Raw genomic sequence first — 17,414 nt, 5'->3', positions numbered from 1 at the left:
ATTCCTTTAAATCAGAAATCAAAGAGATCAATTTACAAATAAATGTACAAATACTCACTCTAAGATGGCATTTCTCACATGCAGCATGCAATTGATAAAAACATAAAATAAAAAAAAAGATAGTAACATTAATTCAAAAACAGCTGTAAACATGTTCCTTGTTTTATTATAGTTATTTTATAAAAACATGCTTCTGTTAAATATTGAGAGGGAGGGGGGGTTCCTTAGAACGAATGTTTCATTCAATAACTGGTGTGAATAAAAGAACATTATTTACTACACTACAGTTTTATATTGTTATAGTATCGTCATTATCAATCTCAGTGTCTGTAATCATCTCTAAATATTTTAAATTGTGACTGATGGATTTTTTCCTTTGGTAATATTTCAATATACATAGGCATGCTACAATAAATATGGAAATGACTAGCAATATGTACAGATACATAAAACGTCCATGCTTAGTACCCCGGGTGTCCTCTGCTGATCTGTCCCCCTGTTTGACGCTCTCCGTGGTGTCACGGTCCTTAATAGTTCTTGCCTCTGTCGTTATTGTTGTGAAATGTTCAGATGCATGTTCGTTAGTTGAGTGTATGCGGGAAATGTATAATGTTGACTGAGGGGGTATTGACGATATAACAGAAGAGGGTATTATTCGCAGCTATGTTAAGGCTTCCCGAAGCTTTAAAATGCGCTCAAAACACAATATGTCATTGCGAGGTCGGTTTGGTTTTAATTTATAACTATTGAACTTTAGTACTTCCAATTTTTATAAAGGGTTTCCTCGGCTATATATTAGCATATTTGTTATATCACATGACTTTGTTGATGACGTGACGGTCATTTATAATTTTTTGAAGTGTTTCATATAAATCGCTTCGGCGCAGCTGATTTACACAATAATTATTAACATTTTGTTATTTAAATAAACTCATAGTATCCTTGTGTATCCGAAATGTGCTTGGGAAAAGTCATAGTATTACTTGGGTACAAAATATTTCCTGAGAAATTCAACTTACCTACAAATTTGAGGGTATTTTCCACACAATATCGTAATCTGTATTAAAACAAAGCCAACACACATTTTTCCCAAGCAAGATTCAGTTAGAGAACAACCTCTTCTTACAGATTTCCACAAAAATTCTCTGATTAATCCTCATTAATCACCTGCGCCAGACTCTTTTATACTCACAAAATAAATTTTACCTCCAACCACGGGTATAAAACAGAGTACATTTCAAAAGTATATTTTTCATAAGCATTTTGAACATGATGAATTTCAATCCAGGGTAGGTAAGCGGTGTATTTTTAAAATATTCGGACATATAAGACTTAAAACCTTTAACGACCCGTGAACTTTGCAATATCTATCTAACATTTTACATGCAGTTTGAAATAAAGTGTAAAGTTCATGACACTCTCCCCGTCATAACACCTCAAGTTTGCAGTGACCTGACGTCATTTTCCATTATGACGTCATAGTTTGGTAGTTCAGAGATGTGAAGGCACAGAGTGCACTGTCATATTCTACGGGAAGCCTTAACCTACCCGCGTTGTCTTTCTCTGATGATATGTGACGGTGTGGGGGGCGATAGAAGTGATGATTGAATACGTGTGTGGGTATGTCGTCAATAATTCCGGGGTAGATGAATGCATTGTTGGGTGGGTCGTCATCTTTTGGTATGTAAATGTCAAAGGCGAGGACGAGGGGGTTGATAGGCCGCTTGACGTCACGGTGTTTGAAGACTGCACATGAGTTGAAGGGGCATTGTAGTCCGGAGAAATAGTGTGTTCACGAATGTCAGTATCTAAAGTTAATAAAACCACACTCTGAAAGCATCTCAATTCTTATAAATAGTTGAGTCACAAAGTTTCATCGTAAAAGGTAACACATTAAAAAAAACTTCATGAGTAAAAACATTTTTAGTAAAAAAAATTAAAATTAACAAAAAAAAAATCAAGTTGAATATTAGGGTGGGGGGATAAATAACTGAGTGGCAACAAAACAAAACTCAATATATGTGTAGAAATTTTCCTCTGAATAATGGATATGTTTTACTTTTCAAAAAAAAAAAAGAAGTTAAATTCATAAACACGGAATATTGAATTTGATTTATCATTTTCAGAATTTCTACAGATCAGTGCACAACACTGATGAACTCACGTTCTTCATTATCCATTACGGTGGATGCCGCTGCCGAAGTCATTTCTATACAAATACAGAAAAAAAATTCCACTAATTATTTTTTTCTTTACCTTGACAATGATTAAAAATATTTTACTCTTTTTGTTTCATACCTTGACAATTCTGTACCGGTTGGCCGCCTTTGAACACCGTCTTGCAGAGCATGGCTCCTAATGAAATAATGACAAAGCGCAATTATATAAAAAATTGACACTGGGCGGAGTTTTCTCACGTTTCCAATTTTGCTCGATCATCAATTCACTTATGGTACTGTACAGGTAGAGTGTATCAAATTACGCTTTGTCATCATTTCACCCAAGTAACTGCGCAGATAAAACTATGTCACGTTCACCATTTCTCTTTTTAGGATACCCCCCCCCCCTTTTACTCTCATAAGATGTAAGGTGGTTAATTTAATTACAGAGTTTAAGAGATATTAAAATTATACGGGAGTTATAAACAAAGCATATTAGACGGAGATATATTTTTACACTTGAATGATAGAGTACATCTAAATATCTGAAACGATTAATTCAATAAAAAAAATTTAAAAGAAAAAAGTCCCAAACACCTATTTACCTGTGCAGGTAAAAGTCTCGTCTGAGTCCAACATGACGATAGACTTGACCCTGTCATGGCAGAATCTCTTGTAGTCCTCTATTGGACAATTTCCTTTAATCAGTTGTTGTTCTATGGGGGACGCTGACCAGATTTTCTTTAGCCCACAGTTAACCTGTACATATTTACCAACAAACATGCAGGCCTCCTCCCCAGGACACTCAGCAAAATCCAAGGAAACTGTACATTCCTGAGAAAGATCGCACCCATACACCAAAGAAGTGGTCATCAACCACAATATAATACGTAATACCATTTTTTAATCAATGCAAAATCGAAAGAAATAAAATCGTTTTTGATAATTACAACCGCTTGTACAAATTTTGGAATGGTAAATGACTGTAATGTATTTTATTTCATTGAAATGGGACATGAAGTACATTCAAACAATGATTACCTACTAACACAGTTAACGTGTCCTCTTAATTGATTCATTATCACCCGTATCAGGAAAATTTTATTTATTGTCTTTATCTATTGTTGTCTGGGGTGTTCCCGCATTTTCCTATTAATTTTGCTCAATCTGTGACTCGCGAGTTATTTCGACTACACGGGGAGGGGTCCTGTATGACACAGTTTTACCATATTAGTTCATTTTTAGCAATTTTACATTTTTCCTTTAAAAATGAAGAAAATAAAAACCGTTTTTTTCCGTTGTTAAGATACCCTTACCAATCAAAATTCAGCAACAATAATTAACACTGACTCTTCACCATATAAAAAAGAGGAAAAACGCGCTAATCTTCACTCCTTCTTTTTGGACCCCCCCCCCCCTCCCCAGTTTCAACATGGAACGGTACTTCATGATTTTAATTTTTTTTTTTTAGTGGGAAAAAAAAATCGAAACTTCTTTTCAGAGATATTTATTTCTTTTTTTTTTTAAGGCAATGTATTTGCGATGACATTAAAGATATAATAGAAAAATTAACCACTATCTGTGTGCAGCTTGGAAGGCTGCCATGCCCGTGAGTATTTTTATTCTTTCCTGGAGTTATGATTCTTCGGATGTTATTCTTAAGCATCAGGTATGTCAAATATTAATTTCTGGGGTTTTTTTTCATTTATAGTATGGATTACTATTCCAATAAGAGAAGGGCGCCAGTCACTAGGTATTTCCCATAATTTTACCTATTTTTACTTCTACTTGAAAAGATTTCCTTTTTTTTCACTTAGTTCATCATAAATAATTCTCATCGAAGGTATTATGATCGGGTAAAATTAACATACATTAATTCTTTTTTTCATAATCAAGATTAATGATTATATTTAAAAAATTATTTTCTTTTAAAATTGACATTTGTTAATGTTACCATAAAAGATCATCTTTCAATTTGCATTTTTATCTCATTTTTCAGTACACCCACTGAGTAAGTTTATTTTCACGGAAATTTTCGAGAGAAAATAATCAATAAAAATGAAATTATACCTACTTTAATTAATATTCAAATTATGTATTCGACGCTTTTTTTCTGTAAAAAATAGGGAACCCCGTAGACGCCGAGTGATGTCAACAGGGTTAGTATTGTTTTCGTCATGATTTTAGGCAATTTTCTCTTCTTCATATTAAAGGCAATAGTGTATACTCTTTCATTTTCAAATTGTGTATCCTTTGCTTTTTTTTTTTATAGCGAGACCCCTAGGCGCGCCCCCGCGGCAGCATTGGGGTTAGTATTATTTTTTTTCTCTAAAAAGATTTTGGTCAATTTAATTTTCTAAATTGTCAAAGATAGCTTAACTATTTTCCCCCTTTTTATTTTCTTCTGCACAGGCAGCCACCCAATGCCCCAAGGAGGAATCCGTTAGTATATTTATTGCAATGATTAGTCTTAAAATACGAAAAATAATGTATACACTTCTTGAACATCATTATTAAACATTGATTTTTTATTTACTATTTTTATTTACCATGATCGATATCATCACAGTAAGTGATGAGTAAGTGATTTATTTTTTTCAAATCATACCTGATTTTTTCCTCCTTTAAAATGTATTTTATATTCATAATGAACTGTTATTATTACAGTAGTAACAACCACGAGGTCGAGGAGAGGTACTCCCTTTTGGGGAGTACATTCGATTTATTGAATTTAACAACTTTTAATCTAAGGTAATTGAAAAATATCCTCCTACACAGTTACTTTTATTTAAGAACAATGATTTTCACACAATCGTTTCAAGATAATACGTTTATCGGTATTGACAATTGTTTTTTTTAGCCCTGATGACGAGGAAAAAGATGAAGAAAAAAAAGATGAAAAAAAGAACAGAAAAAAGAAGAAACATCGTAAGTAGTTTTTAAATACAATATATGGTCATTAAATTCTTATCGTATAAAGAATTCTTCTTTGGACTTAGAGTATTATTTAAAGTTTATTGGAAAAAACAAATAAGTGGAATAAAAGTTCTCTGTGAAATATTGATAAATCTTACATCGAAATTATTTTATTTCTCTCAGATAAGCGTGGTGTGGATTGGAAAGCAAACTTCGTTTCATGTTTTGTTTTGCTTTCATTAAAAATAAGAAATGTTTATGAATTGTTTCTGTCCTTTTTTTGGAGAAGGGACTGCAAGGATAGACAAAAAGAGAAAACACCTGGTCTGAAAACATCAGAGGTAATCATTTAACTGTATACACGCACGATTGGATTTATTTACTACAAGTTCACTATTCGTATGCTTGATTGGATCAGTTTATTCCGATTTACCTGTATCCTACAGGTAATGAACTTTTTCGAGAAGCATTGACTCTTACAATTGACAGTTCAACTTTTATGTATTATGTATTGAGGTATGGAATTGTTAAGGAAAAAACAGTGATTTTGTGGTATTAGGAACTCTCACATTATTTGTCTACGGAAGAGACTGTATATTTTTCTCATGTAAAAGTAAACTGTCGCTGATTAAAAGTCGACGCTTCTCGAATGAGTTCATTTTTTAAATACCGAACCCTCATTTGACTCTTACTGTGTATTACAGTTAGGAAAATTCCCAGTTAGGGATCCGTGAACAACCCTCTGTGAACATATTGTTTGGTCTTATTGACGTCACTGGGTTTTCCCCACTCTCCATTGTTCCCTTTTTTCTATACCCCATTGTTCAGTTGTACTCTACCCTTTCTAGGTCAAGGGTACACCATTGTTCAAGGGCACTCAACCATAAGTCTGACTAGGTCTTCTGGGTCTCTATTGTTCCCTCCATTGTTCTCCCCATTGTTCTCTTACACAATACTCCCATTGTATACCCCCCTCAGGTGTCGGTCATACTACTTGTACGTATAACAAAGGAAAAGTAGCACTTGGATTTGAAACTTTACAACATGCAACAAAAAATAGAATTATTTATCTTAACGTAGTCTACTTCTGTGCCAAGTTATACTGAAATCAAACGAAAACTGTTGGAGGAGTAGGTTTTGAAAGTATTTCACAGAAATTTCTATTTTTAGTAACCATGACAAAACCATTCACTGAAATCAAAAGCCAATAAACATATTATGTATCGTAGAGTATTCTAATTGTGTGCCAAATTAGATTGAAATCAGACCAAAACTGTAGGAGGAGTAGCGTTTTAAAGGAATTTCACAGAAATTTCTCTCTTTAATAACCATGGCAACACCCTTCATCGAAATCAAAAACCAATGCACTAAATTAGTCTACTTGTGTGCCAAGTTATATTGAAATCGGACCAAAACTGTAAAAGGAGTAGTGTTTTTAAGGAATTTCACAGAAATTTCTTTTTTTAGTAACCATGGCAACACCGTTCATGAAAATAAAACAATGCACTAAATTATGTATGATAGTGCTGTCTACTTGTGTGACAAATTAAATTGAAATCAGACCAAAACTGTAAGAGGAATACCGTTTTAAAGGAATTTCACAAATTTCTATTTTTAGTAACCATGGCAACACATTCATCGAAATCAAAAATCGATGCACTAAATTATGTATCTTAGTATAGTCTTCTTGTATGCCAAATTATATTAAAAGCAAACTAAAACTGTAGCAGGAGTAGCATATTAAAGGAATTTCACAGAAATTTTTATTTTTAGTAACCATGGCAACACTGTCCATCGAAATCAAAAACCGATGCACTGACTTATGTATCTTAGTAAAAGTTACTTGTGTGCAAAGTTATATAGAAATCAGACAAAACTGTAGGAGGAGTAGCGTTTTAAATGAATTTCATAGAAATTTCTCTCTTTAATAACCATGGCAACACCGTTCACCGGAATCGGAAACCGATGCACTAAATTATGTATCTTAGTGTAGTCTACTTGTATGCCAAGTTACATTTAAATCAGACGAAAACTGTAGGAGGAGTAGCGTTTTGAAAAATTGTTTACAGACAGACAGACGGACGGACGACGGACACCTTACAATTGCATAAGCTCGTCTGGTCTCTGACCAGTAGAGCTAATAAAAAAATTGAGATGACAAAATGTTGTAAAAATAAGCAATGAAACTCTGTAAATCGATTTTTTTCTATTTCAAAATATGCAAAGAAAAATAAAATAATAATTACCTTTAATGTTTCGTCGAAGCGCAAATGTAAAGCGACCTATGGGGACAGAATGCTAAATCATATTCTACCTCGCACTCGCACCGATCGGCAAAAGACAGATACATTGCGTTCACAAAAAGACAGATAATCGTGAATAGATACATTATGATATATCCTCTGTAATGAAAATAAAATCCCAAAGTGTAACCAAATGACGAAACGGGAAAAAGGGATGGAAAAATACTGGACTCTGAATTCATATATTTTTTAATTAACTATTACACAATACATCTAACAATTTGATTATACCTGTTTGTTGACAGAGACAGAAATGCTAGATCCCCTATTACTAATCCAGACAACAATATCACCTTGTATTTTAAAATAGACTGAAAATTGATTTAATTTTTTTTAATCATTTCACAAATTATTACTTTTAATATATATGAATTTGGGGGGATTTGTTTTTTTTTTTTTTTAAATTTTAATTATATTACATTTTAAAATTTATACGAAGAAGAGTTCAAGCTGTATATAGTGTGCGCTATCAACCATATGCGTAAAAATGAAACAATATAATGTTTTATGCTTTTACATTAAACATCTGTTCGATGGAAAGAGTATATATAAAGTGTAAATTTGTGAAAAATCTTTACTTCCAATTTGAAGAAATCTAGGAAAAATGGCAAGGTCAGTACTTAAAACTTGATTCAATTTAAATAGGTTTTTAAAAATTCTCTTTGATTTTTGCCCTTCGCCCGCTTTCGCGAAAGCGGAGGGACATTAAAACTCATTCGTCTGTCCGTCCGTTAGTCTGTACGTCTGTCACAAACACTTTGACCTTGTCATAACTTTTGAATGAGAAGAGATATGACGTTCATATTTCACATGTAGATTACCACTAAGTCACTGAAGCGGGGGACCACATTCTTTGAATTTGCTTGTTACATTTTATATCAACGCTGTTCAAATTTAAATGTTTCAGTTACTGTATTGAAAAAGCACAAATAACAAGAAGTCTGTGAGCCAATGCTCACTAATAATACCCCCGCTCTGATGTGAATACACAAGTTCAGTTATGGACAAACACAGTGATAATCAGGAAATTGACATTGGATTAGTAAAAAATGAATCCCAACATATGGCATGCCTAAACAAACATTGTGTTAAGATTTCAAACACCTACAATGAGTAGTTGCTGAGAAAACTGCGACCAAAATTTGTTACGTATGGTACAGACAGATGCGGGTATAAACAGGAAGTTGACATTCGATTTGTACCAAATGAAACCCTTTATATGGCATGCCTAAACAAGATTTACTAAAATTTCAAGCATCTGCGTTGAGTAGTTGCTGAGAAAACTACGACCAAAGTTTGTTATGTATGGTACGGACAGACGCACGGATAAACAGGAAGTTGACACCAGATTCGTACAAAAATGAATCCCACCATATGGCATGCCTAAACAAAGATTGTGCGAAAATTTCAAGCATCTGCGATTAGTAGTTGCTGAGAAAACTACGACCAAAATTTGTCACGTATGGTACGGACAGACACACGAATAAACAGGAAGTTGACATCGGACTTGTACAAAAATGATGAATCCCAACATATGGCATGCCTAAACAAAGAGTGTGTTAAAATTTCAAGCACCTGGGATGCGTAGTTGCTGAGAAAACTGCGGACAAAGTTTGTTATGTATGGTACGGTTAGACACACGGATAAACAGGAAGTTAACATCGGATTAGTACAAAAATAAATCCCACCATATGGCATGTCTAAGCAAAGAGAGTGTTAAAATTTCAAGCATCTGCGATGAGTAGTTGCTGAGAAAACTACGACCAAAATGTGTTATGTATGGTACGGACAGACGCACGGATAAACAGGAAGTTTACATCAGATTCGTACAAAAATAAATGAATCCCACCATATGGCATGCCTAAAGAAAGAGTGTTAAAATTTCAAGCATCTCCAATGAGTAGTTGCTAAGAAAACTGCGACCAAAGTTTGTTATGTATGGTACCAATGGACGCACGGATAAACAGGAAGTTGACATCAGATTAGTACAAAAATGAATCCCACCATATGGCATGCCTAAACAAAGAGTGTGCTAAAATTTCAAGCATCTGCAATAAGTAGTTGCTGAGAAAACTGCGACCAAAATTTGTTACGGACAGACAGACGGACAGACAGACACACAAGGGTTAAACAGTATACCCCCTCTCCTTCGGAGCGGGGGTATAACAATGCATTTGGAAGAAGTGCAAAGACTGGTTAATAACTTTCGCGTCATTAAGTGTCTTTCTTTTTTTTTCATAAATTTATGATTTTGTTTATTCCTCTGTAATTTTATCTATTATTATTTCAATATCAATTTCCGTGATAATTGGTAATCAATTTCCATGATTATTGATATTCAAAATCATTCATTTTTTCACCAATTGATTTTTTTTAATGACTGTAGACGGTGTCATCAGCCGATGACTTCCACCCCAGTGCAGTGCGTACTCTTTCCTTTTAATTATTATACTTTTATCGTAAAATGCATTTCTACCTCTTTTTCAATGAAATATTACCGTATGTAATGAAATCTTTTCATTTGATTGAAAAAATAATCCTTTTAATTTAGAAATCCACCAAACAAAACACCCCAAGCACCAAAAAGGATATGGTCAGTATATTCTATTTGAATCTGAAGTAAAACAGACAACAAATCAAAAGTTAAAATTTGATCTTTATTTATTCTTTTTTTATTAGTTTATTTAGTTTTATCTTATAATTTTTTAGTCAACCAAGACGAGTCCTATTAAGTGGGTCATATCTGACCCATATTTCCCCAAATGGGTTAGATTTTTTTCCCCTCTTTTTTCATTCAGTTTAATAATTATTATCATTTTTTTTCCATTTCTTTTTAGAGAAATATCTGTATTAAATATCAGTTATATTAAACTTCAGGACAGAACAGTTCCCAATTTACGTGGATTCAAAGTGAGTTGAAATCCATATTAAGTTTTTTTAAGACATCATATTAAAATTCAAACCACCGTACTTTTTTTTCAAATATGGATTTCAATCTTTTCTTCTTTGATGTCTGTGTATTGTAAAGTAAGACATTTATATATAATCTTTTTAATGAGGAACTTATGTCAGAAGAGGAGGGATTCCTTCTCAACCCCTTGTAAATTTTTCTCATATTTATTTTTAAAAACTTTTTTTCCCTTCTTTTTATATCTGAAAGCTGAAATATATATTCGTTCTGATTGCATTTTCAGCATGGATTCCACTGAAGAGGAGACAAAAATAGTGGGAGATGAGGAAAAAGACGAGGCGGAAAAGGAGATCAAAGTGGGGAAAGAAGAGGAGGATGTTATTATTCCACCGTAAGTTCATTTCATTTTTCTCTCTATCTCTCTCTCAAAATGAAGAAAAATAATTCAGAGTTGTCTTTCTTTAACTTATTTAATTTTATTAACGACCACAAAATATGAATTATTGCTAATATTTTTCCTAAATATTGTCTTTTTTGATTAATTTCAGCTCCCAGTTCCACATCTCAAAGAACTGAAAAAAAAAAAACAAACACTCATCATAGCTGGGACTAGTGAATAAAATATTTTTTTTTAAAAAAGTATAAAATATCCGTAACATTTTTAATTTTTCCAAGAGTAAAAAAAAAAAAAAAATGTCCATTTGTGAGGTGTGCGTAAACTTTTTAGAATATGGGCCATAACTCAAGAACCCCTTGGCCAATTATTGTCAAATTTGTCACTGGGTATCCTTGGCCCAAGGGATCCCTTTTAGATTAAAAATTTTCATTTATACAGAATTACAATTTTATCAGTCTTATATTAGTTGTACCGATATTTTTTTTTTAAATTAGATGCCATTGTATATGTAACGATATTGGTAGGGTGTACCATTATTTAAATAAAGTGGCAGATGCTTTGGATGAGCTTAGATGTCCGTGGGTGACATTTTATTTACTGTTCTTATCAAATTCTTTGGAAATTAATTAAATCTAATTTCAATTTCTTATTTATATGTAAATTACATTTCGTATTAAATTATATTTTTTTTTTCTATTACAAGATTAAGAAGACGGAGAGAATCTACCCCCTTCGAAATGTAACGGTTTTTTTCTGTTAATCATTTCTTTAATCTTATTCAAGATTCAGTATCTTTTTTTTCATTTTTCATTGTTAAAATACTTCCTTTCTTACGTCTTTATCTAATTTAAAAAATAATGATATTAATCCCATAAGTAACTAAGAATATAACATGAGATTAATTGTTTTCAGCCGCCTAAGAGTTATTGTTGAAGGAGTGTAAGTTCCATTTCTTTGAACAACCATTTTTTTTTTTATTTCATGTTACTTTTTCTTTAAATAAAAAAAAAAACAAAACAAAAAACAAAAAAATGTCTAATTAATATATATTTGTATTTACAATAACATGGAGGATTCCCCCCAAATACTTCTCAACAATAATATAAGGTGAGAATTTTTTCCTATTTTAATTCTTTAATATGGTAAATTTAATCAGATTAGTTCTTAGCTTTATAGGTATATAAAGAATAGAATTAGCGTTTGTTTGTTTGTTTTCTAGAAGCATTGAAATCACAGAGGATTTCACACAGTCAGGGGTTGCAAGCATTATAGTTTGAGTATGTGAAAATCACTTAATTTTATTTTAAACAAAAAACACTGTGAAATTCATGTCAATGCTAGTGTTATAGCGAACTTCTAGAATACTATCATTCCAAAGTCAATGTTGGGAATTCGAAGGAAGTTCGTTATAAGGCGATTCTTGATATGAAGGGACTTTATGTAAGAATTAGAATACATGAAAAAAAAAAAAATAACCGTAAACTTCAACGAGTATTTTCATTTTCGGCTCGCAGCTGTTAAACATTGAGTATATGAAGATAAGTTGAGTAGAATTCATTATTTATTGCAAAAACAAAATTAACGGAGGCTTATCTTAGATAATACATTTAGTTTATCTCCAATTGACAGTGTCATATTTCTTCCATTGTTGTTTATACTTTACATAGTGTTCATTTCTAACTCTCTGTGTCTTTTTTTATGCATCGGCTACACCTCAATTTAACCAATTTTTCAATAATCTTTATTTTAATTCTCACCGAGTTTCCAAAATTAAATACAGGCTAAAGTATTAAAAAATTGAAATATGTCTTGATTGTCTATTTTACAACGGACTTATAGGACATGGTTTGTCAATAAAAAAGGGGTGTAGTCATAACCAATATCACTTGTCCACTCTCTTCCAACAAAATGGCTAGGTAAGTTGATTGTTCTGATTCCTTATATTTTCTGAACAAAAACTAAAATCACAGTTCCCTCTTCGTATCATTTTAATAAAAATCATCCGAAAAAATGAATTTTATTCAAAATTTTCATTAACTGTATTTGTGAAAAATTAAACTGTTGTTATTACCATATCGTAAGGGTAACAGGAGTCTTAGAGGGGATCAGATGGCCATGAGTAGATTTTTTTAGCAACACATTTTATTAAAATAAGATTCGTATTGGGAATGAAGAAAACAATCAACGTTTTCTATTTAAAAGTATATACAGAAGTAAAAGATCGAGTTGAAGACGTACATTTGTAACGACATTACCTATTGAGTAGGTATTATTTTCGCTCGATCTTTTCCCTTTCTCGGAAAATATTCTGCCTATAACTATCGTAGGGCCAGCGGAGGCTTTAGAGGAGATTAGATGCTCGGAAGTAGATTTTTTTTAACAGCACATTTTATTAAAATAACATCCGTATTAGGAATAAAGAAAATAACCAACATTTTCTATTTTAAAGTAGTTACAGATGTAGATCTAAGAGATCGAGAAGACGTACATTTGTGACCTCATCCCCCATTGAGTATGTTTTATTTTTTTTTTCTTTTTCTCAGAAAATATTAATTTAATTAAGAACTTAAAACATTTCTTATATATTTCTTTAGAAAAAAGTAGTCGTCCCCCAATGAGTCATGGTAAATAAATCTTAGTTAAAATTTTACAACTTTTATAAGAATAGATCCTACTAAAATAATTCATAAATGCATAAAGTATAAACAAATTAGATAAATGAACAATTGTAATACTATTCGGTGTATTTGTTGTTTTAGGAAGCGTACCCCACCCAATGCACTGGTTAGTATTTTTATTTTCACAAGGAAAGGCTGATTAAAAGGGTAGAAGGGGGTGGGGTTCCGTCTATAATACTCAAAATAGAAATGAATTACAGATGAAACTTTTTAGTCGTCCACAAAAGTGGTGATTCAGGAAGAGGAGTAAGTCTCTCTATATAGTTCCGCTATATGAAAATATTTATTGAAAAAAATGTATTCATGTTTATCAAAATAGAGACGTGAATGAGTCACTGAGACTATGGAGCTTTATTGAGATGTTGGAGTTTCCAAGCAGGTTTGAATCCTTTTCCTTCTTAATTTTAACTCAAACACTCTTAAAAGGAATAAAATTTTTAAGATCAGAAGTAGTATAAGAAGCCTGGATGGCTGGGTCAACTGAGTGCACTTTTGTCCCCTGTAGGATATGGGTGGTTCAATCTAGTACACACCCTGGAAAAACCCATGAGGAAAGTCGTGTGCAAAGATCTACGTTTGTGCTTACTGTGTGTAAAATCGCTGAGTCAGTAATACATAGGCAATACACACAAAAACTTGGCATCGATTCAAATCACAGCTAGCTATGCATTGTGACGTCATGTGTCATTCATACAGCCAGTTTCTCTCTCTCTCAATTTTCTGAAAACCGAAAAAACAATAACACATAAAAAGTTTGTAAGATGATTTATTCAGAGTAAAAAATGTACATAATTTTACTTTTTCTTCTGGAGTTTCAGGGGCTGTTTCTTCTCCGTCTGGTTTGTAGTAGTAGTAGTAGGAAGTTTCCTCTTGTTGTTACCCTGAATTTTATCCTGGTGACTGGTCTTATGTCCCTGATGGGTGGTCTTGTTTTCTTGAGCCTTTTTCTCCAGTTTTTCTACTTCTTTGATAATTCCATACTGTCATCTGTGCACTGATGGGCCCAATGTCCAAAATTTCCACACTTGTAGCATAAGTTCTGTTTTTTCTGGGACAGTCCGGGGCGCAATGTCCTATCTCTTTACATATAAAACATGGGTCTGTCTGTTTAGTTTTCTTGGCAGCTCCTGTGTCTTCATTTTTCTGGTAAGGGATTCCTCTCATTTTTTCTTCCATTCTAGCGACTTTAACTTCTAATCGGGACAATTTCCCACGTATCAAACAAAATTCACTGGTGTTGTACTCTTTCAATTGAGTCAGCATGTTAACAATGCCATCCAGAGTCGTGGTAAAGATGCCCATATATTCCTTTGTCATGGGTTCTGGCATATTATAAAGTCCCAGATCAAATCCGATCGGATCCTGCGTGTCAGGCATTGTCGGTAGAGCATATCCCAACCCTTCTTTGCTAGCTGGAATATAATTACGATTTTCCACGGAATTCATCATCGCCTGTGCCATATTTTTTTTTACGTCTGTCAAGTTCAAAGTGCCCACTAAGAATGATCCTAAATTTCCAGATCTGGTTTATATACCCTTTTGGATTTTGTGTGCAAAAATAGTTTTGACTTACGTTTTGTACCCTCGCGCTTAGTACCCTCTCTCGTTTTACCTACGTTTTGCTGAGTCAGTTAATTGTACGTTCTGTGTACGTCTTGTATAGATGCATGTTTTGTTTTTTTCCAACGGAGAACAGGGTTTAAATAAGAAAACATTTCTTGTCATTTCTTCACAACTGACTATCATGTCAACACATAAACACACTCACTCTTTGGTGTTGGAAGGGTATGATTTTTTAATGCGATGTATAGAGAAAAATCAAGAAGCTCTACCCCCGGAGGCGGAACAAGTGTTCCAGAGAGCGGCGACCATCATAGAAAACACTCAGGACTTGTGGTTACAATGCCTGGCTTTGTTACATCGTCCCACAGTGGGGAGACTAGCCATCTTGCATTTCCTTTGTCAACGGATCAAAAAGACTCTAACAGAAAAAATGTACGGGATGAAAATGAGCGAATATTTAGGAAAACCTTACAGTTTCCTATGTCATCCCGAAGGGAGCAAAGTATTTCTACTCTGGAAGGAAATAGAAGCGGTAGAGAAAATATGCATCCAATACGGGATGAAATATGTGGAAATTTCAGAAATGCTAAGAAATGTGCAACTTTTGAAACCAGCCTCAATGAAATTTATCATTTACCACCCGAAGATCGAAAAAGTCCATGGATGGCTATAGTGGCAGATCGATTACGATTTCAGAGGAGAATTCGACAGTTTGAACAATTATTAAAGAAAAAATAAAAACAAGAATGAACACACAATAAGTCTTTGTAATTATTTCTATACAAATATGACGCCATCTTGTGCCCTTTTTTAGACGCTGAGATTTTATTTTTTTGTTTATTAAGAAAAAAATCTATCCCCATTTCAATTAAAGTAGATACAAGTTGATTTTAAACTAATCCGATTCTGTTTTATCTCAAAATCTTAAAGGTCAGGAATCATGCCTATGTTATAGAATGCTGTGTCTTGTAATAAGACGCTGTGTTTTTTCAATATTGTTATTTATAAAACATCTAGACATTCCCACTGGAAATAAAGTGGATTCAGATTGTTTTCGACCAAACTGATTTTATTTATTTAAAAATCCCAGTCAGAAAAAGGTCACGATTTAAAAAAATCCTATACTCTCTATACAAGTCTATACAGTGATTTTCTAAAAAAAAAAAAAAAAAAAATGGCCGACCTTCGCCTTCTTGTGTCTATGCCTAAACCGACTCTGGGTATATTTTTACACTTGAAACCATTCCTTTGATTTAAAAACAGCATCAACACTTTTCCCTAGGTTTATTCTCATTGTATAGATTAAGTTTTCCTTGTATCATACTCTAAAAAGGGTTAAAATACTTATTTTACGTATTCAGGTGACCCGATTTTAGCCCTTCGGTTCAACATCAATGCTTCTTTTCTAGACGACAGATAAATGTCATACATCAAAAATACTGTGAAATCATGCCTGAAACTTACCTTCATCTTATGGCTAAGATGTTTGAAAGTATTTCTAATCCCATAATAAGTTATTCACTCCAATGTATAGATTGTGAAGAACAAAATTACACAATTTGACGTCGCCATGATTTTTTTGGCTCTCGCTTTAGGGTGCTCTCTTTTACGCTCGCTCTGTGCGCATAAATACGGCAGCTTGCCAGAGCTCGATGTCATTCGTTAGTATCAGTTTTGCTGACACGCCACGATGGCTGAGGACGATGTCCAGAATTCCTCATCATTCCAGGGGTAGAGATCTTAAATGTTTGGATCGTTAGAGATGTAGCCACCGGCAGGGAGTTAGCTCGCTGGCCGATAGCTACCCTGGGCCTAGCCAGCGACCTGTTGAGGGGGAGAAGACGAGGAGGAAGAAGAAGACGACGTAGCCCTTCTAGCAGTGAAGATGACCAGCCAAGGAGAAGGAGGAGGAGGACAGATTCACCACCATCTGCTTCCTATTCTGCCCCTCTGAGTAGTCCGGAACTACTCGAGGACACCCCGAGAAGCCCGTCTACTCCAAGAAGACCACCTACTCCGACCTGGTCACCCAGTCATCCCCCGGGAGCAGCTGCTGGACAGTGGGATTCCTCCGTAGATTCGGATTGGACCCCTCCCGTTAACAACGACTGGGCTGGACAGGGGGATTCGTCATCCGTTGATTCGGATTGGTCCCCTCCCGTCAACAATGACTGGGCACCCTCCCCGGAGCTGGCAAGACCACCACCACCACCCTCCCCGGAGCTGGCAAGACCACCACCACCCCCAACCCCGGAGATGTCACCAGGTGTGAGTACTACGGGGTTAATTCCTAGATGGAGGATTCAAGTAGCCCAAGCCAGGCTGGATACCTGTGTAGTTTGCTTGGAAGAGGATCGGATGTCCAACTACATCTGCTGCCAGTGTCGCCGTCGACCGGCTTGTTCTGAGTGTTCAGCTGTGCTGGTACAGATGAACCAATGCTGCCCTCTTTGTAGACGCAGGCGTTCGAGATATGCAGCACCTCGC

The sequence above is a fragment of the Saccostrea echinata genome, unplaced genomic scaffold (genome assembly GCF_033153115.1).
Source record: "Saccostrea echinata isolate AGI-Se365-2 ecotype Australia unplaced genomic scaffold, CSIRO_AGI_Sech_v1 ptg000033l, whole genome shotgun sequence".
In the NCBI taxonomy this organism is placed as follows: Eukaryota; Metazoa; Mollusca; class Bivalvia; order Ostreida; family Ostreidae; genus Saccostrea; species Saccostrea echinata.
Note: the sequence above shows the minus strand (reverse complement) of the source record.